Genomic DNA, 24,790 nt, shown 5'->3' on the forward strand with positions numbered 1-24,790 from the left:
GCTTTGTACTTAGATAATTCAACTAGCCGTACCATTATTTATTTGGCCGAATTCATTTTTCATCTGACTATAAACAATTATACGGCTAGTGAGAAAAATGTACCATTGGATCAATAGTGTAAGGCTAGCATAATTTGAAAGGAAGAACAAGTATTTCCAAAGAATTCCACTATTTCATTCACTCACTCTCTCCTTTGCTCAGTTTATTGAAAACGATAATGTTTGGAGTTTTGAAAAATGTGACCCTTAGAACATTGTGGAAATGTTTGGAACCATGCAACCCAAAATATTTGGAAAAATGGTTTTAAGAGGGTAAAAAATGACTTTGGCCAAGACAGGTATAGATTGGGATAGCTGCGATTAAAGCTTGAATTTTTGGTTTTCCTACTAAGGACTTCAAAAGATTGCACATTCCAACTTTCATCATTTGGTGCTTGGGAAAGAGCGCCCAAGTCTTAATGTCTGTCAAAATAGGGTGTCTACACTCCTCTTTGACAGAACTCAGTGCATTATTTGATGATCTGAGTGAATGTCAAAGCTTGAAGACAACTCTTTTGACGAGGCTGTAAGACTTTAGGCAAAAAACAAAATGAAGATGCAATTAGTTGAACTCGTAGGTTGCCTACATATCTCTTTATAAGGAATTGAACCAGTGTAGTTCAGGGATAGGATGCACATGACGTGCTTGAAATGCAATTGAAAGTTGGACTAACATGCTTCACAAGGCTGGTTATTTTGAAAGTTGGGCTTACGTATAACACACTGCCGAATTGAAATCTTGATAATGCAAATGCAATGTAATGGAATGGAATATTGATAAAGCTGCAAAGATGGTAATGAATGAGACAAGTCTTGAGATGCGATCCAAATGCGTTTCGCGCGAGAGGAAGAAAAGAAGAAGGTCGCAGCCAAAACTTGCATGTGACCAGCATTCACAGCAATAGGAAACTCTAATCCTGACTGATAGTCAACAAAGTTGAGCCTTAAGATGCACAATCCAGATACGCTACGTGTGAAAGGAGGAGGGTGGCCTTAGCCAAAGCTTATATGTAACTGGTAATCACAACAATAGGGAACTCCAATCCTAACTGACAGTTAACAAAGGTGAGCCCTAAGATGCATAATCCAAAAGTGCTATGCGTGAGACGAGGAAGGTGGTTGTAACCAAAACTTGCATGTGACCGACAGTCACAGCAATAAGGAACTCCAATCCTAATTGGCAATTAACAAAGGCCACCCTAAGATGCATAATCTAAATGCACTACGCACGAGAGGAGGAAGGTGGCCTTAGCCTAAACTTGCATGTGACTGGCAGTCACTATAATAGAGAACTCCAATCTTGACCGGCAGTCAACAAAGACGAGCCCCAAGATACACAATCTAAACATGCCACGCGTGAGAAGAGAAAGGTGGCCATAGCCAAAACTTGCATATGATAGGCAGTCATAGTAATAAAGAACTCCAATCTTGACCGACAGTCAGCAAAGGTGAGCCCCTAGATGCACAATCAAAACGTATTAAGCGCAAGAGGAGGAAGGTGGTCGTAGCCAAAACTTGTATGAGATAGGTAGTCTGTGACAACCCTCACCTCTGATTTGTGCTAAACTGTGATTGAGCATGATAAGTAATTGACTAAGTTGAAATGCTGGACTGATTGCATGAGTGTATTGTTTTAATTGCATTTTCTATCTGTTTGCCATTTAATGATCTGTTCATGTTTTAATTTCGAACTGCAAATTGAAGGCCTTATCGGCGATCGAATCTGAAATTGATTAGTGTTATATGCTAATTAGAATTTATGTGACTTTATGATAAATTTAATTAAAATTTGATTTGGTATGATTAAATTGGATTAAATAATATTAAATTACATTAGTTGGGTTTATTACACTTTAGCCGTTGAGTGGCCTTTCTCTACAACATTGTTTGGGACTTGATTAGAGATTTTGATACATTATATCATCCACCTCCAAGACCAAAACCGAGTGCGAGAAAGGAAGATAGGAGAAGTTTGGTTTCAACAAGAAATTTGGCTTGGAAAATTTGAGGAATTGTAGAAGATTGCAAAATTGGGCTTCCATACTTAGAATTCAAGACTTAAGGTAGGGAGTTCTTCATCTTAATTATAAATTTGAGTTATTTCTTGCATGGTTCACGGTAAATTGGAGATTAGAGCCAAGATATGGCTTAAAGAGTTATATTGAGAATTAATTCATGTATGCATGTACACATTCTTGAATTTTGAGGTTGTTTTCATAAGGATTTCAACATGCATGTCCATATTTTGGTTATAGTCCATGAATTCACCATGATTTTGAGCTCAATCTTGCATTTGATCTTGTTTTGAAACATTAGAGTTCATGGGAACTCATCCATGTTAAGTTCTTGTTTTGTTCTTCAAGCTTCTTTGAAATTTGTGTTTAATTGACTTATCTTTGGGCTTTGATTTTACAAATTGATCTTTAAAACATGTTATATTGTTAGTTTTCAAGTGTTTTCTAGAAAATTGGCCCAAAAGGTTGAGTTTTGATGTGTTGAATGCTTGGTTTGAGCTTTGAAGGCAAATATGGAAAACCCATAATTTGGTTTCCTAGCTCGAGCGAAGGATTTCACGCTCGAGCGACCATCTTTTGTTCAGAGCTCCGCTCGAGCGAAGGAATGCTGGCTCGAGCGTAAATTGCAAGCTCTCAGGTTTTTAGTGCACGCAGATGCACGCTCGAGCGACAAGACCTACGCTCGGGCAAAGAGCTGTGTCTCACGCTCGAGCGAGCATTGAACGAAGATTTTCAACAACCAGTACTTTTTCATTTTTACAGACCGCTCAAGCGAAGGAGTTTACGCTCGAGCGACCCCTCTATTTTGGTAAGCTCGCTCGAGCGAAGAAAGCCACGCTCGAGCGAGACCCCTGTTTTCAGCAAATTTTGAAAAGTGTTTTAAAGTACATCTTTGCATCCTCATTCCATCCTAGGCATTCCTAGGCCATGTTTAAGGCATCTTAATGAGGATATTGATATAGAACCACATCAGGTCAAGTTAGGGGTTAAGTTATTAAACCCAAGTGTGTAACTTAGTGTGTGTTCGTTCTACAACTGTAGGGTTGGCATCCGAGGACGCTCATTAGCTTGCCTATAGCCCAGTGCTCTGTGAATAACGATGTTGTGAAGATATGTTCAATTATGATTATTTTCTGAATGATCGATTGTAATGTTTTCTGAAGTGATATTGTTTACCGAATGAATGTTTGTCCTATGTTCTGAACTATACTTGTGGCATCCATAGCAACTACTGTTACTGTTATTGTTACAGAGATCTCTGTCAGTTCCTATCCTTGGAACTTCTGTTTACTGTTATGATGGCCATCAATTGACTGTTTGGTCTAATAAAACCTACTGTTTACTGTACTGTTCTGCTATGGGATGTACCACATATAACCACTATGGTTTCTAAATGACTGCATGGCATGTAACATGAGCCACTGATTGAATAACTGTTCCACAAATGCAATTGACTGCTTTAATTACTAAAAGGACATTCATTCTTAACCCCTTTACGCATTTGTTATTCACTGGACTTTAGCTCACTGTTTATATTTATATGTAGGTGTCCAGGCGCCGGACCAGAGCTAGGAGCGTCGGGTTAGCTCATGTTTTGTCAAGCCAACCTTTGTGTCTCACTTTGAGGTTCCAAGTCTGTTCAAGCTAAGGCTATTTTTGGGGTGTTCAGATTCACCCTTTTGTTTCTGTTTTGTAATAGATGAATAAGACTTAACTGTACAGTTATGGTGAAGGGATTCAATCCCTAACCTGAATGTGTGTATATATGACGTCTGTATATATATGTTTTGGTTATGAATGTGGCTTGTACATAAAAGTCTTTTTGCATTCAGATTGTCAGCTCATTGGACATCTTTCGTTTACTGTTTGGCTTCCACCAGCCCCTTTACTCTGTATTACTGTCATTACTGTTAAGTAGGCCTTTGGTAATCACGGATTACTGGCCGGTTGCAATGCTAAACCCATAGGGGCGGGTTTGGATCGTGACATAGTCACAGCAATAGGGAAATCCAATCCTGACCAGTAGTCAACAAAGGTAAGCCTAAAATGAACAATCCGAACGCGCTATGCATGAGAAAAGGAATGTGGCCACAACCAAAACTTGTATATAATTGACAGTCACAATAATAGAAAACTTCAATCTACCCAACAGCCAACAATGGTGAGCCCCAAGATGTACAATCCAAACGTGCTACGCACGAGAGGCGGAAGGTGGCCACAACCAAAACTTGCATGTGGCTGGTAGTCAAAACAATAAGGAACTCCAATCATGATCGACAGTCAACAAAGGCGAGCCCAAGAAGCACAAAGAAGAAGTGGTTGCAGCCAAATGAAAACAGTCCCAAGCACATTTCATGTGCAAAGGATGAATGTAACAACGTAAAACATGTGATGCAATAAATGCAAGTGCGATGAATGCGCAAAGAACACAAAACAGCAGATATGTCAAGCATTGCGATGAATGCACCTAACTAGTTCGAGGATAGGCCTACAAGCCACGTCCTCAAGAAGCAATATTCTTCAAATACCTTAGGAAGTTTAACACTTTAGAAACCAACTCATGATTCATGGGGGTGGTGCGAAGGTGACCTTATTCTCATGGTGGGAAACACTGATTTCTGATTTAGGTTTTGCTAGGGATTGAGTCTGAATCATGGATGACCTTGACTCAAAAGATGACAAATAATAGCAGATATGCATTCCTAACTTCCGTACAAACTTTTATGACAGGTTGTAATAGTTTTCCTTGCTAGATGATAATTAATTTAGCTGGATGAAAAACTAGCCGGTTGGACAAGTCGAGTGATGCTGGGGCAGTTATGACTTTTCACCTTTGAAAGTTTATAAAAAGGCGTGAAACCATCTGAATTTAGTTTAGTCTCGCCCGAAAACAGTTTCAGAGCTCTCTGAACCATTTCTTATCACATACTATGGATGGAGATGACTTCCTTCCTTTTGCTCCCAACTCTCCAATTAGTTTTGATGAACACAATACTGGATAGAGACAGCTCATCTGGTGACAATATTGAAGAGGCTCTTGTCTTTGCCATTATAGAAGACTTGGACATGGAGCTTGCGTATGCCATGGTACACGGTAGAAGCTATAGTAGGGGCCGGGGTAAAACTTAGAGCCATGGTAAGGGCCGTGGACAAACGGTAGGCTATGGACGTGTTTATGGCCGTTGGTACAGGCCAAGCCAAGGCTCCAGTGAAGGCCGAAGCCATTAGACGTAGACGCGGACGAGGACCCTTACCTCCAAGGCCCCTACCTCTACACTTTCCAAACCTTCCTGATAACGTTACTCTTTTGATACTCAAAACTGGTTCATTTCCCAAACAACTCATGCTTTTTGTTCTCTATTTGATGGCTTATTTTGTTTTGTTTTATGTCTCTACTTGTTTCACTCATGAACTTGCTTTTTCTGTGTAGCTATGGCTTTACTCATACTTTCTCGATATTTCTCCTATTCTTGTGGAGGAGATTGAGTGGGCGGTACCCCGATCATTGTACTTTGATGGCTCACTTTGTCCTCGTCACTGCCATACCTGCGGCTTTACCTACTACCGCCGGTTCTTCAACACTGTTATTGCCACATGGGTAACTGGAACTCAAACTGATCTTTGTTCCTTCTATATTTCTTTATCCCCATAGTTCAGTATTCTCTGTTTACAGATTGATTGGCATCCATGGATGACCATGCCTCATGCTATGAGAGAGATACACGGTGTCTTGGGCGACTTCCCGGATGAGGATCCTTCTAGAGGATCCCTTCTGCAGATTGTGGTATTTAGGAGAGCATTTCTCGCACCAGAGATAGGGCTAGCCTGCTCCAAATGTACTTTTTCACTCCCTTCTTGCGGACTCACATCATGCCTCCTCTCACCGAGGGCACTGCTCGTGTCCTTGGAGCTGGCATTGCTACTACTGCTGTTGCCTCTACTATCCTCTCGAGCTTCTTGAGACGCGCGTGCTTACATTTGCCCTGGATGTGGAGCAGATATATACATCTCTTGTAATTTTGTCAGTCATTTCTCATTGCTTTATTCTATTATTGATGTTCTCATTCTACTTGCAGACCCTAATAACCAGTGCCTCTGGCTGATCGAGACATTGGTTCATATGGTACGGACGAGAGAGTACGCTCTTGCCTGTCGGGATTCAGGTGTCCCACTTTTCAATCTGATCTTTACTTTCCAGAGTAAGGATCCTCTAGAGTAATTTTTTTTTAAAGTTTCTTAGAGTGTTATATTGTATGGTTGAGATTTACTGGCAAGTCACATCAATTTTTCTGATGTGACTTACCAGTAAATCTCAACCATACAATGTAACACTCTAGGAAATTTTAGGAAAATTTCACTCTAGAGGATCCTTGGTGTACTTTCCATACTGTTTGTCTATTCTAATTTACTCTGATTGATTGTTTTCAACTCTGTACTAGCCACTCTGATATTCTATAGCCAATTTATAATATTATAGCCAATTTTGTTTACTTCTTTTACATGCGTAATTTTAATGTATTTTTTATTTTTTTTTGAAATAAAATAATTTTTATTTTTTTTATCTTTTCAAAAATATATTGCGTATTTTTTGAAAAAAATGTTCTGTTATTTTATTTTTTAGTTTATAAAATTTTTTTATCTACATATTTTTTTTATTTTTTAAAATTATTTAATTATTTATTTACTTTTTTAAAGTACTTTTTTTAAAAAAATATTTAAAATTTTTAAATATTTATTTATTTTTATTTTAAGCATTTTGTTTTATTCTTTAATTAAGTTTATAAAAATGTTTTTTTATTTTGGTTTTAAAAAAAATATTAATTTTGTTTTATAAATTTAAAATTTTTTTGAATTGCCTATATATATATATCTAAATTATAACAAATTATTTGGTCAATACTTAAAAAAATAACAAAATATTTTTTAATAAAATAAAAAATATTAATTTTTCAAAAATAAAATAAAAAAATATTTTTTCAAAAAAATTAAAAATATAAAATAATTGGGTAAATTATCCTTACATCCCTTGAGATTTACCATAATTGCAAATACATCTCTTATAGTTTCAACAATTACACTGACGTCTCTTACTTTCCAAAATAATACCAAGATTCCCCCTCTCTTTAAAAAGGCCCAAACAATGTTAACTTGCTAGTAAAAATTACCATAGTACCCTTCAACAACATTGTGAAAAGACAAAAATAACCTTAACTTTCGCATTCTTGTTTTATAACTTTCATGAATCAGATAGATATTCATAAAAAAAAAAAAAAAATCAAACGCCTATATGTATTTTTAAATTTTTATTGAAATTGTAATTTCTCTAAATAGATATTTTTCATATACAAAAATATTTAAATACCTATATGTATTATTTTTCTTAAAAATATGTATCTTTTCAAATTTTTATTCAAACTCTAATATCTCAAAATAGGTATTTTTTTGACATAATTATTTTATTACTAATTATTTCTATGCATAAAGTATAAATTGATGGTCTTTTAAAAAATAAAAATCGGCATCTTATATATATATATATATATATATTAATTTTGAAATAAAGAATTGTGTTTAATTTAGTAATAGATTTGATGGAGATCAAATTTATTCTCTCTTAATGTGTTGGTTATTCTACTACATATATGCTTGTCATTATAAGGGTTTTGGTTATATGTTGGGGTGTGCGCGGTGCGGGTCGGTGCGGTTTGAGAGAAAAATAGAAACCGTATGGCGGGTGGCGGATTGATAAAAGTGTCACTAGAATTTGCCATTTTCCTTATCAAAAACCGGCGGTTTGGTTGGCAAATAATGGCGGATTTGCCTTGGCGGTTCGGGCGGATTGGCGGTTTATAAAAAATATAATTCAAATTACAAAATTTAAATCAAAGAGTAAAAAAAGGACGAGAGATACCGTGATGTTAAGCATCTTGCGAAGCTTTCTTCTGATGCAGTAAGTGTAGCAACAACATGATAATATCAACGACTATGCCATCAGTTCATTACAAGCATCTGTGGAAGTTACAATGATCAAATACAATACATAAAATTAATATAATTCAGGGTTTACAATATATTGAAAATGTTTACTGTTGAAAAGTATTTAGATTGAAAAGTAAATTGGAATCCAATTTTATTTTGGATTACTGACATCTTGAATTCCCCTCGAACAGTAATGTAATACCATATTCTAAGGTATAGAACAACAAGCAAACTTAAGTAAAAAAGAATTTTTAGAATCTTATAAAACATGATTTAATAGCGGTGCGGGTCGGTGCAGTTTGGAAGAAAAATAGAAACCGGCGGATTGATAAAAGTGTCACTAGAATTTGCCATTTTTCTTATCAAAAACCGGCGGTTCGATTGGCAAATAATAGCGAATTTGCCTTGACGGTGCGGTTCGGTGCGGTTTTGGCGGTTTCGGCGGTATTATACACACCCCTAGTTATATGTAATGAAATGAGCAATGATTCCCTTTTCATAATTGTTCTATATACAAAATTTTTACAATAGTTATTCTAATTTATTTTATTTTTATAATTTTTACAATTGTTCTATGAGAAATGGTTCTATAGACAAATTTTTTATTGGAATTGTTTTGATGATTTTTACTGAAATTTTACTGGTGATGTTTATATGAATTTAGAGATCATTTGACAGTCAACCAAAAAAATTTTTTTTTTCATGTTTTTTTTTTCGTTTTTAGTATTTTTTTTAATGTGTCAATTTTTTTAAAAAAGTTTTTTGATCCATTTAGTGAGAAGAATCTAAAAAATAATAAAATTAAAAGTTCATTAAGGACCAAAAAAAAAAAAAACTATTTTTTTACCTTTTTTTTTCTTCTTTTCTTTAATGGACTTTTATTTTTATTATATTTTTTTTGGTCTACTCAAGTAAGTTCTAAAAGTCTAAAGGAATTTATTTTTTTTTAAAAAATTCACTAAAGACGTAAAAAATTAAACACAAACAGTCACTAAAAAAAATCAATCCCAAACAACTCTTTAGTAATCATGGTGATTCGTTTACTAGAATTTGATGAATTATTCATTCATTTAGTGTTTTACTTGATGTTATGCAATATTTCATTTAGTGTTTTACTTGATGTTATGTAATATTACAACAAATATGCAAGAAATTAAATGTTATTTTTATTGCTGTTACAGCCATGGCTTCATTCCCTTACTTTGATTTAGTCATCAACTACAAAGGTAAAGTGGGCAGAGAGAGTTTGGAGGGACAGAAATAAAGTTTATTGGAAATTTGGAAGAAAATGGTTATAGGAGTGTAGAGTTAATTTATAAAGGAGGTGAAGGGTATTTTGGCTATTTAGGTGTTTATTTTTTACGATGCCACTATATTTGATTACTTTTGCAACGTCTTTCTAACAAAAAGGGGAAATATGGTATTGTTTTGTAAAGTAAGAGATGTTGGTGTAATTATTGAACTACAAAAAAGGTATCTACAATTATGGTAAACTCAGGAGAGGTAAGTGTAATTTACCTTTTAATTAATGGTCAATCAAAACTAATAAAATTGTGCCATCTACGTGTAAAAGAAAAACTAATTAAAAAAAGAAATGTAAAAGAATGTACAAGTTAATATTATTTTCGTCTTTTCATAATGTGATTGAAAGGCACTATGGTAATTTCAATAGCTAAGTTAATGTCATTTGGTAAATTTTAACAAGAAAGGGGAATCTTGATATTATTTTGGAAAGTAAGGAAGGTCAGTGTAATTGTTGAAATTACAAGGAATGTATCTGCAATTATGATAAACCTTAGGGGAGGTAAGTATAATTTACCCAAAATAATTTGAATGAACAAAATAAAAAATATATTTTTTTTGTATTTTTTTAAAAAATTATTATTATTATTATTTTGACATAACAGCAAATCGCACAAAAAAAAGTTTTGAAATCAATTTTAAAAGATAAATTTTTTAAAAAAGCTTTGAAAATTAAAAATTTATTTAATTATAAAATTTGAAAAAATTTAAAATAAATTTTAAAAATTCATAACTAAATAAATTTTGAATTTTTCACTATCAAATTACAATTCAAAAACTAAACAAAATGGTATCTTGACTTTTCTGCTTTTGTTCACGTTAAAAGCATTTGCCAAACGGTTTTATGGCATAAAAGAATAAAAAGTAAAAAAAAAAAAAAAAACTGAAAAAATAAATAAATAATTTCTTTTCTTACTTCCAACTCATCCTATCGTAGTCCATGTAGCACCAAATAGGCCTTTCATAGGACTATGACAGGATTAATAGGACAACTTTTGACAGCAAATAAGACAAATTTTGGAGCAATCTCTACCCTGCGAAAAACTCAGATCACAAATAAAAGGTTTGTTTAAGGGTCCGTTTGGGAAGGGTTTTTTCGAGTTTTTTTGATTATTTTAATCACAAAAGATAAAATAAGCTATTTTAACTACAAAAAACAAAACATCACATCCAATTCATAATCATTACATTCTTCTCTCACAAAAAAAATCAAAAAAATTAAAAAGTCAAAAAGCCCTTCCCAAACTAAACTTTTTAGCCCAGGCTAAAATAGTCAAAAAAGCCAAAAAGTCAAAAAGCCAACCCATTTCCCAAACGGAGGCTAACATATAATTATGATCTAAGATTTTAAAAATTATAAATATTTTAGAATAAATTATATTGACACCGCTTGAGATTTATATTTATTACAGTTTCTTCTCTCATCGTTTGAAAATTACATATGCTTCACTGAGGTTTAAGGTTTCATAACAGATTCCTTCCTTCAGTAATTTAATTTTTTTAAACACTAATTCTGCCCCTCACTGGGTAAATTACATTGACACCTCTCACATTTAACAAATTACAATCCTCTCTCTACGGTTTAAAGTAGCATTACCAATTACCCCCTCGGTTAATATTAGTTGAAAAAAAAAATATTTGAAAAAAAAATTAATTGAAAAAAAAATTTGTTAGTAAAATTTTTAAATTTATGTTTAAAAGCCAACGTAAACTCATTTTTTGAATTTACGTTTTTTCCTCAAATTTACAAACAGAGACAACTATTTATAAACTAAAAAAATTATCAAACAAGTTTTTATGACAGTTTTTTAAATTTTTATAAATATAAATTGAAAACTAAAAACCAAATGGTTATCAAACAGTTTCAGATGGTAAAAATGTCGTAAAATTAACAAATAATTAAATAAGTTATCAACGTAAGAAATGACTTATATGTATGGTTTTATTTTTAGAATTTTTTTTAAAAAAATTTAAAATTAATTTGGTTAAGAAATAAAAAACAAAAAACAATTATCATTTTTATATAATTTTTATTTTTTGAATGGTTAGAAATAATTTTTTACAAATTAAATTGAAACGGCCATACGTATGTATATAACGTGCCCAAAAGTTAAAATGATAATTATTTTTTACCCATAAATGATAATTATTTTTCATTTTTTATTTCTTAACCAAATTAATTTTTAATGTTTTAAAAAAATTTCTAAAAATCAAACCATACATAGCCTAAGAATCTTTTGATAAGTCATTTCTTACGTTGATAACTTATTAAATTATTTGTTAATTTTACAACATTTTTACCATCTGAGACATGTTTGGTAACTATTTCATTTTCAGCTTTCAATTTATATTTATAAAATTTTTAAAAAATGTCATAAAAACTTGTTTGATAATGTTTTTGGTTTATAAATTGTTGGCTCAGTTTGTAAATTTGAAGAAAAAACGTAAATTCAAAAAATGAGTTTACGTTGATTTTTAAACATAAATTTAAAAATTTTACTAACAAATTTTTTTTTCCAATTAATATTTTTTTCAATGAATTTTTTTCCAAATAATACTAACCGGGGGGGCAATTGGCAAAAGGAGTATGTGGAATCCATGCAGGGGGTAGAGAGAAGAAGAATATGTTTACCACTTGTTAAAATTTGTAGCAATTTACAAGTTGGTTAAACTGATATGATGTTTATCACTTGTTGAAATTTGTAGCAATTTACAAGTTGGTTAAATCGATATGATGTTTACCACTTGTTGAAATTTGTAGCAATTTACAAGTTGGTTAAACCGATGTGATATTTAACACTTGTTGAAATTCTATGTGAATTTATAAGTTGAAGTTAAACCGAGATGATGTTTAACACTTGTTGAAATTCTGTGTGAATTTACAAGTTGAAGTTAAACCGAGGTCATGTTTAACACTTGTTGAAATTCTGTGTGAATTTATAAGTTGGTTAAACCGATATGATGTTTACCACTTGTTGAAATTTGTATCAATTTACAAGTTGGTTAAACCGATATGATGTTTACCACTTGTTGAAATTTGTAGCAATTTATAAGTTGGTTAAACCGATGTGATATTTAACACTTGTTGAAATTCTGCGTGAATTTACAAGTTGAAGTTAAATCGAGATGATGTTTAACACTTGTTGAAATTCTGTGTGAATTTACAAGTTGAAGTTAAACTGAGGTCATGTTTAACACTTGTTGAAATTCTGTGTGAATTTACAAGTTGAAGTTAAACCGATGTGATATTTAACACTTGTTGAAATTCTGTGTGAATTTACAAGTTGAAGTTAAACCGAGATGATGTTTAACACTTGTTGAAATTTTGTGTGAATTTACAAGTTAAACTGAGATGATATGTTCATCCCGTTCCCAATGAAAGTAAATTCAGGCATACCCGGTGGTCTAAACACAACAATTTTATTTGCACAGTCAATGGTAGCACAATATTTAGTCAACCAGTCCATCCCCAAAATACAATCAAAATGATTAATGTCCAAGGGTAATAAGTCCACATACAACATCATATCGCCAATCATAACATCACATGTTGGATAAACATGAGCACACATCATAGGATCCCCAGATGGCGTAAATACAGATAACACATATGTCATAAGTTCTAATGGTCTAGTCAATTTTCGAGAAAAAGCATGCGATACAAAGGAATGTGTAGAACCAGAATCTATCAGTATACATGCATTTTGAGAACATACAGAAAGTGTACCTGACACCACAGTATAGGTGTTCGGTACGTCACCGGGCACTAAGGCAAACACTCGGCCTTGTCTCAGAGGTTCTTTCCCAGTATTGGCTTTGGCATTGGTTTTGGCCACAGAAGCGGGTCCCGCTGAACTTGCTGTAGGACGGCTAGTAGTCTCGAACTTGAGCGGGCAATCTTTCACTACATGACCTGGCTGGCCACATCTGAAACAAGCACCAGACGCTCGGTAGCACACACTCCTGTGCCTTTTACCACAATCAGAACAGACCAGAATAGACCCACTACTCTGACTTGAGTTGTTCGAAGTCCCTATGTTTTGCTTCTTACTGCCAAAGGACCGGCCTCTTTTAAAACCAAACCCGGATCTTTTTCCTCTCCACTTATTTGCTGTAGTTACTGGGGCTTTGCTTTCTTTCATGGTGGCTAGGGTGGCCTCTGCCATTAAGGCTCTGTCTAGAACTTCCACATAAGTAGGCAATTTCAGGACGGCTATTCGATCAAACACGTCTAGATCCAATCCACCTTCAAATTTTCAGGCTTTCTTGTAATCCGTATCCGCCATATATGGAGCAAACCGTGCCAGTTCAGTGAATTTAGCTTCGTACTCTACCACAGACATTCTTCCCTGTTTGAGTTCTTGAAATTCAGATACTTTCCGATCCCTGAAACATTGGGGAAAATATTTATCATAGAAAATAGCATTAAACTGCGCTCATGTCATATTCCCATTACCATTTCGGATCAATAACCACCACCTGCGGGCTTCATCTTTCAGAGTGTAGGTGGCTAAGAGGACTTTCTGAGTTTTAGATCAAGGAAATACTTCATACAATTTTTTCATCTCAAGCAACCACGTCTCAACTTTCAGAGGTTCAATTCCACCATAGAACATTGGCGGTTTCATTTTCATGAATTTCTATTTTAGATTGATGATGTCATTATTATCCGCCTCGGCTTGTGCTGGTGGAGGCGGAGGGGGTAAAGGTTGTTGTCTTTGCTGTTGTGTCAGAGTTTCAGTCAATGCTGCTAACATCTGTTCCATTCGGCCCATGCGAGCCTCTAATGATTCACTTTCACCACTTCCCCTTGCATTCTCTATCTTACTATACAGATATTAAATGATAATAAACATAGGCATAATCTTATTCATTTCCTTCAATTCGTTTATTCAAATGTACATTTAGTTTTCATATTCAGTTGCATGACCACTCACCCACACATGCAGATGGAATGCCCCTAACTCTTACTAGGACATCCTAAGCTCATACGAACCTGTGTGTGTGGTAGAACACGTGCTCTGATACCACTCTGTCATGACCCAAACTTGCCCCTATAGGTTTAGCATCGTAACCGGCCAGTAATCCGTGTATTACCAAAGGCCTCTGAACAGATTAGCAAATAGTAAGGGGCTGCGGAAGCAATTATATAAAATAAACAAGGTCCAATGAGTTGTGATAACGTACATGGGACAGAATATTTCAAAACATATATATATATATATATATATATAACATGCCATTCAAGGTACACCAATATGCACAAGGTATTTACAGAAAGTTCATCCCAAGATCTGACTTTACAAACGTTAACAAAGACTAGCATGAACACAAAAACAACCATAGCATTAAACTTCGATCGGAACCTCCTCGGGAGGCACAATAGTTGGCTGACAAAACAGAATAGAAGGCTGTCAACTCTGGCTCTGGTCATGTGCCGGCTTACCTAAATACATAATATAAACTATGAGCGAAAGCCCAGTGAATAATAACCAAAGTAAAGGGGTTTCAATGAATGAGTCCGTACAGATTCAGAAATCATGATTCAGTTTCATATCAAATCATACTTTGCTCAGATCATACACAGAAATCATAAGTCATGCTTAAGTTTATGTGATACATCCATTAGCCTTAACAGAACAAAACAAAACATAACATAACAGAACGCATACGCATGAGGTTACGAATAACCAGTTCCATAAAGGAACCTCTGGATCCGGGTAACAGAACAGAACAGAACAGCTAAGCCCCCATGACGGAGCCTCCAATACGGGTAATAGAGTGCAGACAGATATAAGTTCTATAAAGGATCCTCTGATACCGGGTAACAGCCGTAGATATCACATGATGCTAAGGATGTCACGAATATGTATCAGAAATTGGACAATCATTCATTGTATAGAACATATCTTTTCAGAAAACAGATCTTATATTATCAGACAGAAAGTAAATACAGTTGAACATAACTTTACTAAGTTATTACTCACAGTTGGCCTTGAAATAGACAGACGAAGCAGATTGCTCACACGATACGCGGCACGTGACCTACATAACACATAACGGACACACATTTGAAACATACGTTCTAATTGTGCAAAACTTATGTCGTTGGTTCTTAATATGTTTCTAACCTTAAATCCTCATGATAGAGTCTTAAACATGGCCTAGGAATGCCTAGAATGGAATGAGGATGCAAAAATGCCTTGAAAAATATTTTTCAAAACTTGCTGAAAACAGGGGTCTCGCTCGAGCGAGGCTTTCTTCGCTTGAGCGAGCTAACCAAAACAGAGGGTTCGCTCGAGCGAGGATTCCTTCGCTCGAGTGGTCTGTAAAAATGCAAAAGTACTGGTTGTTAATTTTTTATGCTCGATGCTCGCTTGATGCTCGCTTGAGCTTAGACCTAAACAAAAGGTGGTCGCTCGAGCGAGGAATCCTTCGCTCGAGCGAGGAAACCAAATTCTGGAATTTTCAGATTTTCCTCCCAAGCTCAAACCAAGTATTCAACACATCAAAACTTGACCTCTTGGGCCCATTTTCTGGAAAACACCTCTAAACTCATAGTATAACATGTTTCAAAGCTCAATTTGTAAAATCAAAGCCCAAAGGTGAGTCAATTAAACACAATTTTAAACAAAACTTCAAGAACAAAACAAGAGCTTAACATGCAAGTGTTTATTTGGAATCCAGTGCTCTAAAACATGACCAAATGTAAGATTAGACTCAAAATTATGATAAATTCATGGACTATAACTAGAATATGGGCTTGCATGCAAGAAATTCCATGAAGAACAACTTCAAATGCAATGTTATGAACATGCATGCATGATTTAGCTCCCAATTCAACATTGTAGACCAATTCTAGCTTTAGACACTAAATTTACCATGAACCATGAAAGGACACTCAAATTCAAGTTCTAGAAAATGAAATCTCTACCTTAGGTTTTGAAGTCCAAGCCTAGAAGCTCAAAGATGCAACCTACTCTTCAATTCTTCCAATTCTCCAAGGAATTTTGTTGAAACTACTCTTTTTCTCCTACTCTCTCTTTTCCCATGGTTTGGTCACAAGAAGATGAGCAAAAGAGACATTCAAAGTGTAATTAAGCTTGGTCTAGCATGAGGCCACTAGATGGCAAAATGGTAATTTCCTAGGTTCAATTAGTTTAACATTATTTAATCTGATTTAAACATTCCAAATCAAATTTTAATTAAACTTACCATAAAATCACATAAAATCTAACTAACATAGAACACTAATCAATTTCCGAATCGGGCGCCGATAAGGCTTTCAATTCGCAGTTCAAAGTCAGAACATGAACAGATCATTTTATGGCAAACAGATAGAAACACAAAATTAATGCAACACATATGCAAATTAATTTCAGATTTCTTCTTAGTTACTTGTTAGACATAATTAATCATGAATTAGCATGAATCGGAGGTCGGGGTTATTACAAAAACTGTTGGAGTAATAGACCAAAATAGATAGGACAATAATATATATGAGATATATGGTAGAAAACTTTGTGAAATATAAACTAAAAACCATTAAAGATTCAATTCTATATATGAAAACTATATGAATTTCTACTATATAAATAAATGTATACATAACTTGATCCATGATAGTATGAAAACCTCTTTTGAGAAAAAGAAACCTTGAATAGAAGACCTTGATCTTCAAGTTCTTTATTTGTTTAAGATCTTCAAACCACTTCTCTCTCTTTAGGTGATGAGAGATTTTTTATGGTGACAACTTGAGCTTTTGTGATAGAGAGTGTGATTTGGGACCTTACACTATTTATATTATTATTCTTCCATCAAAGAATCCATTCATTCAATTAACTTCATTAAATAGATTAATGTATTTTTTACATTCATGATACATACTGCATCTTCTATATTAATGAACTCATTAGATAGATTACTGTATCTTCTACATCCATAATAGATACATAATGCATCTCTAAGATTCATTAATAATGAATCTATCGCATTCAATGCATTGACACTATCTCCATTAGTCTTCTATACATTATGTGTATATAGGTGCATTCATCAATGTTTAGTCACCATCTAATTGATGTACATGTATCTTACTTAATGAGATGAATCTAGCATAATCATGTATAAGCCACATTAAGGCATATTTAGGAAAAATTCTTACAATCTCCCACTTGGCTTGCATGATTATATTGTGTCACTAGATTATCATAATATGGTCAACGTTCTTCCACTAGAAGATTGCACCATCACCATTAGATTCTGTTCAATGAAATTATTAGCACCAAATCATTGCAGTCAGTGATTTACACATTGATTAAGCCTGTACAATGGTTATAGTGTTAATATTTTCCATCAACATGAATAAGTGAATCTTAAATCACAGAGATGACATTAGTAACATAATAAGGATTAATGCTAATTCATCTATAACGGTCGCGTTGTTTACATCTTCTTCTAAATTATGCACAAGTATGAAGAATGAAAACAACAATCATAATCATTACTAACATAAGATGATTATAACATAACATTTATCCCGAACATAAGACACTCATTTCAAGTCTAAACATAATAAACTTTCTACTAAGCTCATGCGCGCAACATGTTCTTAAAAAAGCTTAGGTGTGAGACCTTTAGTTAAAGGATCTACTAACATAAGTGTAGTGCCAATATGAGAGATGGAAACAGTCTAATTCAGAACCCTTTCTTTAACAACTAGACACTTGATATCAATATGCTTTGATCCTCCTGAAGTTTTGTAATTATTGGAGAACTGAACAACAGCATCATTATTGCAGTAAATCTATAAAGACCTCGAAATTGAATCGTCAAGTTGTAATCCAGATATGAAATTCTTTAGCCATACTACAGGACATGTCGCTTCATAACATGCTATGAACCCTGCCTCCATAGTGGAAGAGGCTGTCAGAGACTGCTTATGACTCTTCCATGAAATGGGTCCATTAGCAAGCATAAAAATGTACTCAGAAGTGGACTTTCGAGCGTCTTTACATCCAGTATAATTAGCATCTGCATAACCAATTACTTCAAGGTTGTCTGTTCTTTGATAAATGAGCATGTAATCCTTAGTGCCTTGTAAATATTGCAACACTTTCTTAACTGCTTTCCAATGATCAAGTCCGGGATTGCTTTGGTATCGACCAAGCATACCAACTACAAATGCTATGTCAGGTCGTGTACAAACTTGAGCATACATAATGCTCCTAACTGCAGAGGCATAAGGAATTTCTTTCATTTGTTCCCTTTCTAAATTATTTCTGGGACACTAAAATTCCCTAAATTTATCACCCTTAACTATAGGGGCTGCACAACTTGAAAAGTTCTGCATGTTGAACCTTTTAAGAACCTTTTTGATATAGGCTCTTTGAGACAATCCTAAAATACCGCGAGATCTATCTCGATGAATTTCTATCCCAATGACAAAAGAGGCTTCACCAAGATCTTTCATTTCAAAATTCCTCATAAGGAATTGCTTCACCCAAATTATTTCTAACAAGAAATATATCATCAACATACAAAACTATAATGCATATATTGCTCCCACTAATTTTAAGATAGACACATTGATCAACCACATTATCCTTAAAATCAAATTTGGTGAGAACTTCATGAAATTTAAGATACCATTGTCGAGATGCTTGCTTTAGATCATATATGGACTTCTTAAGCCTACAAACCATAGTTTCCTTGCTTTCATCCTGAAAACCTTCAAGTTAGTCCATATAGACCACTTCATGCAAGTCACCATTCAAAAAAGTTGTTTTAACGTCCATTTGATGTAACTCTAAATCATAATGAGCTACTAAGGCCATGACTATTCTCAAAGAATCTTTATTAGAAACAAGAGAATAAGTTTCCTTATAGTCCATCCCTTCTCTTTGAGTGTATCCTTTAGAAACTAATTGTAGACGTCCCCGAACGCCCCGGGAGGAACGAGCTCCCGTTCCGTTCATATTGGGGTCACTACAGCTCAGGACTCTCAAATTTGTCACGGTTCTAAGTCTGAACCAAAGTGTCCAAATCCGGCAAATCGTTTTGAGAAAACAGATTTTGAAAGAAGTGTCAAACATGGACTGCTTTGCCAGATACAGAGTCGCCACCTAAATGTTTTTTAATGGGAAATTTAGGAAACCCTGACTCGGTGCCAAAGGCCACGTGTCCGTCATCACCAAAGTTGTCTCGGCTCGGGAACTTGGGTACGATTGGGGAAGGTCACTTCGTGAGCACCCCCGCTCGCCCGATCAAAGATCGGCCTCTACTAACCATGATATCTATTTTTGAAAACATTGTATGTTCTTATTCCGGTTTATTAGCCTAGGTTACTATGTGATTCGCACAACATACAAGTATAGACTGGATCGCCCGAATTGGAACAAAACATTTCATGCTTGTTTATTTGAAAGATGGTTTGCTACTCGTAAGTAGGCTTAAAATGCAGATTTTGCCACCCGCAGATGGGCTTAGAAAAGATGGTTTTGCCACTATCTAGTGGGCTTAAAACACACAGTGAATGAATTGTTCCAATCCAAATAACCCAACCTTCACCCACAGGCATTCAGGCAGATATATCACATAAGCATATTGCCTCATGGTAAGCATGCTATCATGGCATTAACTCACACGCATGCAAGGATGCTAAAGCATAAAGCTTACCGGGTACTCCAAGCCAAAACAAAAACTCATTAGAAATCATGCATGAATCCTAAGTATACAGAAATGCCTAATGCAACACATGCAAAAATGCAAACTATCGCAGGCTCGGCTATTCTAAACATGGCATATGGGATGCTACAGCTAACATGTATTCAATCTTGGAATTGAAAATACAATGCAGTTAGTATGATGCGCCGAGCCCGGTGCATGCAAAACAGATGAATGATGCAAACATGCTGTCATACTGTATGCTAATTGAAATATGCCCTAATCTAACCATCATAAGCAGATAAATAAAAGGGAAGAAAGACGTGGGGTTGGAAGACATACATCACACTCACGCACACTTATTACAGTTGTGCCCTCGCGCGGAGGGTCCAAATAAATATACAGTCCCGAATGAAAGAATATTACAGTCCAAATATTACAGTCCAAATAATATACAAATTCCTAATTAATTAACAAATCAACTAAGAAAATAAATAAAACTGGCATGCAAGCCAGGGACTGCCTTGCTTCTGATGGATGATGCACGTCCGGGTTGTCTTGCGCGGAAATCCACCGGGATGCCCCAATTAGCCTCTGTTTAGCAGTTATTCTTGAAACGCGTGCCAAGTCCCGAAAAGTTGCTGATTCTTCATTTTGCTGCGACAGAGAGCAAGAAAGGGGCATAGCAATGTATTTTCACAAATATATGCATGCCTCGATCCTCGTGCCACCAATCACGCATACCGAGACATGATGGCCGAGGAGTCAAATTGCACAACTCAATATAGAATGAATGCACATGAAGACACAGCTAAAACCTAACTCCATCATGGATAATCCGAAGCGTCGGTGACCGGGGAATTGAGACACATTCCGTCACTCGGAGTACGAAATGTACCTCGTTTCCCGTGCCCGGGCTAACTCTTATCCCGAACATGATGCAATATGCATGATATGCATGAATGCAACTAAGATACAGTCCTAACATACACAATGCTATGAAAATGAGATGCCTCGAAATGCGTGCACACGGGCACGCAAACCGAGAAAATGACAGAATGCGATCTAATATACAACCTAGTATGCACTATGCTGTAAAAATGAGATGCCTCGAAATGCGTGCACACGGACACGCAAATCGAGAAAATGACAGAATGCGATCTAAGATACAACCTAGTATGCACTTATGCTGTAAAAATGAGATGCCTCGAAATGCGTGCACACGGGCACGCGAACCGAGAAAATGACATACGCAATGCAAATGACATGGAAATATGATATGGACTTACACTAACATGAAAGAGCCTCAGCCACGCTCACATAAGAGGCCGATAGATGAAAATGAAGTGCCTCGAAATGCGTGCACACGGGCACGCAAACCGAGGCAATGGTATATGCAATGCAATGGCATGGAAATGGCATATAGAATGCAACATGGACTTATACTAACATGAGAGAGCCTCAGCCACACTCACATAAGAGGCCGATAGATGAAAATGAAGTGCCTCGAAATGCGTGCACACGGGCACGCAAACCGAGGCAATGGTATATGCAATGCAATGGCATGGAAAATGATATGCAAACATGTTAATGGATTTTCAGCAATGAAATGTGGGGGGAAAACAGCCCCGAAATGAGGCGAAAACACACCCGATGCATGGAATCTCACCCGAAATGCAAAATTTAGGCACATAGAATGAACTACAGCTATACAAAGCATGCATAATTGGTACATGGAATGAAAAGACAGAAGCAAGGAAGCCTAAAAATAAGCATTTTTCCAGTACAAATCATGGCCAAACAGCAAACAAGGATAGGGCAACAATGGCATGCAAAAATAGGGGCCAAGAGAGGGCAATGAAACAAGTGGTATATGCAAAGCCCAAACTGAAAAATTCCCTTCTACAGCATTGAAGAGGGAGCAAAAATATGCATATTTACAGAACTGTAAAAAACCCAAAACAATATACAAACATGCTAGAAATGCAATGCGAAATGAGGCTCAAAAGAGGCTATAACACAAAGTATACAAAATATTCCACAAACGGCCAAAGACCCTTAATTAAATATGAAGAATGGGCCAAAATAAGACTATTTTTAGTACTGTAAAAAGGCCAAAAACCGAAGCATGATAGGCTGCCAAAACATGCAAAAATGGGGACCAAAGAGGGAATATAAAGGCAAGTGTAGCATGGAGGTCCCAAACAGTGTTGAGCCCTTCTTCAATGTTGAATAGGGGCTCAAAATAAGCCTGTTTTTAGTTCTGTAAAACGCCCAAGAATGAAAGCATAATGGGCTGCCAAAGCATGCAAGAAAAGGGGACCAAGGAGGGATATAACATGAAGTAGCATATGGAGGTCCCAAACCATGAAAGGCCCTTAATAAAACATGAAGAATGGACCAAAAAAAGACTATTTTTAGTACTATAAAAAGACTAAAAACCGAAGCATAATAGGCTGCCAAAGCATGCAAGAAAATAGCATTTAAGGAAGACATTGAAGCAAGTGCAAGATGGGGGGCTCAAATAGGATTGAGCCCTTAATAAAAAGTAAAAAATAGCTCAAAATAAGGCCACTTTCAGTTATGTCCGGAGCTCAAAGAAAAAAGCATATATGGTTAAGAAATGTTGCAAAAAAAAGCTCAAAAATGGGGAAATGGCAACTCACCCTTGTAGAACAATCTTTGGTTGCTTCTTGGACCAAGTTGCAGCACCTTTAGCCTCTGAGAAGCCCTCCTTGCTGCTGGAAATGGAGTGGTGGTGGTGGTGCTTGGTGATGATGAAGAAATGAGGTGTAGAACTTGGATGTTTTTGAGAAAATGAGAGAGATAGAGGGAGATTTGGATGCAAGACTTGAAGACAATTTTTCTAACCCCTAATACCAGTGTTGGAGGCTGGTTATAAGGATCAAAAGGAGAGGGAGTATGGAAGGAAAGGGTGGGGGAAAAAGGACCAAGGCTTTCCCCCACAAAATATCCCCCGGATTGAGATATTTTCTGGGGGAAACAGCTATACAGCTGTAAAGTGTCTAACCTAAGGAACATGGCCGGCCAACTTTTGGGCTTGCAGGTGGCCGGCCGGCCACCCCCCCTAGCCGGCCGGCTAGGGGTCAAAAGGGTCAACTTGAAATAGTGGCCGGCCACCACAAAAAGGTGGCCTCCCAGGTCTCCTCTTCACAACCCTGTGGTTCGAATTTGGAAACTCTAAAACAGGAGAGAGAACAAGCCATTTTTAGGAGGGGTTCAAAAGGTTCAATTGGAGTTAATGGCCGGCCACCAACTTTTAGGATCCTCCCAAGTGTGTACATCACAAATATGTGGTTTGGGGTTGAAGAAAGTGGCCCCAAGGTGTTCAACATTGGCTCGGAAGTGCGAAAAACGGGTGTCGGAGGGCGAAAATGGAATATAACTGGTTGCTAAGATAATTGCTGGCCTCCCACCCTCCAGTGACCTTTCTGGCGATGAAACAGAGGCACCTGCCAAAAACGAACGAAAACCGATGCAAAACGAATGCTCGGGGGCCAAAACACGCAGTTTGGGGTCCCGAAAATGGGCTGCCAAGCACCGAAAGTGGCGTTCGGCCACGAAGTGGGTTTCTCAGACCCCAGTGTCCCTTAAAAGGGAGCAAATAAGATGCATGCCAAAATTTAGAGCAAACGGAGATGGTTAAACGGTCCCGAACCGAGGCACACGGCCAACGGTCCCGAAAAATCGGAAACCGGGCTCCGAAATGGGCAAAATGGCCTACGGCCACAAAATGTAGCCCACGGCCACTGAGAGATGGTCTACGAGACCTCTCCCTCCCCTCAGGAAAAGAAACAGAGAAAACCGAGTCTGGTTCGCAAACCGAGGCAAGGCACAGAAGAGGGTTCGGAAGTCCGGAGGCAGGGCTCATGGCCGCGACTCTGAGACTTTTGAACGAGCGCGATATGCAACATCACCAAGTGCTCAATTGGTGACGTCTGAGTCTTAAGGTCGGTCAAAAATGGGGTGTCTACACTAATCTGGCCTTGCATCTTTCGACATTGCCTTTAGGATCACCCTTGGTTTTAAAAACCCATTTGCGTCCAACAGTTTTGGCTCCCTTAGGCAATTCTACCAGATCCCAGACATTGTTGTCTTTTATGGATTTTAACTCATCTTTCATGGCATTTAACCATTGAGTTGCATTTCCATTTTTCATGGCTTCGGCATAAGAAATAGGATTGTTCTCCAAGCCTATATCACACTCATTTAGGTAAACCTCATAGTCATCTGATACGGCTGGTTTCTTTTCTCTTTGTGATCTGCATAAAGGTTGTTCTGCAATTGGGACAACTTCTTTTTCAATGTGAGAAATCTCTTGAGCACCAACATTATCAATAATAGGTTCAGGCACTTCATTATTTTCTTGGATAATCGTGGAAGGCGTAAAAGCACGATTTTCTTCCACAGAAACATTTTTGAAATTCATACTTCCACTAATGTTTTCATCCTCTAAGAACATAGCATTTCTAGTTTCAACAATTCTCGTGCTATGAGTGGGACAATAGAATCGAAAACCCTTTGATCTCTCAGGATATCCAATGAAATAACAACTTATAGTTCTAGGGTCTAACTTCTTTATTTGTGGATTAAAATTTTTTGCTTCAGCAGGACAACCCCATACATGTAAATAATTCAAATTAGGTTTCTTACCAACCCACAACTCATAAGGAGTTACAGGCACAACCATACTAGGAACCCTATTAAGAACATGTAAAGCTTCACCCCACAAGTAATCTGGCAAAGAAGAGTTACTCATTATGCTTCTT

The 24,790-nt window shown here is 36.2% G+C and overlaps 1 long non-coding RNA gene and 1 pseudogene across 2 annotated transcripts; one reads left to right on the forward strand and one right to left on the reverse strand.

Annotated features, from left to right (window-relative positions):
* Positions 1 to 4,902: 4,902 nt before the first annotated feature.
* LOC114298413 (uncharacterized) lies at positions 4,903 to 9,653 on the forward strand. 2 transcript variants are annotated; one of them, XR_014328760.1, is made up of 4 exons: positions 4,903 to 5,377; positions 5,485 to 5,652; positions 5,728 to 6,217; positions 9,215 to 9,645. It is a non-coding gene; the product is annotated as an uncharacterized LOC114298413 (long non-coding RNA). The 2 variants fall into 2 exon arrangements; XR_014328759.1 differs by having other exon boundaries at positions 4,903 to 5,652; positions 9,215 to 9,653.
* Positions 9,654 to 13,591: 3,938 nt separating this feature from the next.
* Positions 13,592 to 18,594, reverse strand: LOC145791440 (secreted RxLR effector protein 161 pseudogene; annotated as a pseudogene).
* Between the last annotated feature and the right edge of the window lie 6,196 nt (positions 18,595 to 24,790).

Source organism: Camellia sinensis, chromosome 5 (assembly GCF_055761805.1).
Source record: "Camellia sinensis isolate YWXY chromosome 5, ASM5576180v1, whole genome shotgun sequence".
Taxonomy (NCBI): domain Eukaryota; kingdom Viridiplantae; phylum Streptophyta; class Magnoliopsida; order Ericales; family Theaceae; genus Camellia; species Camellia sinensis.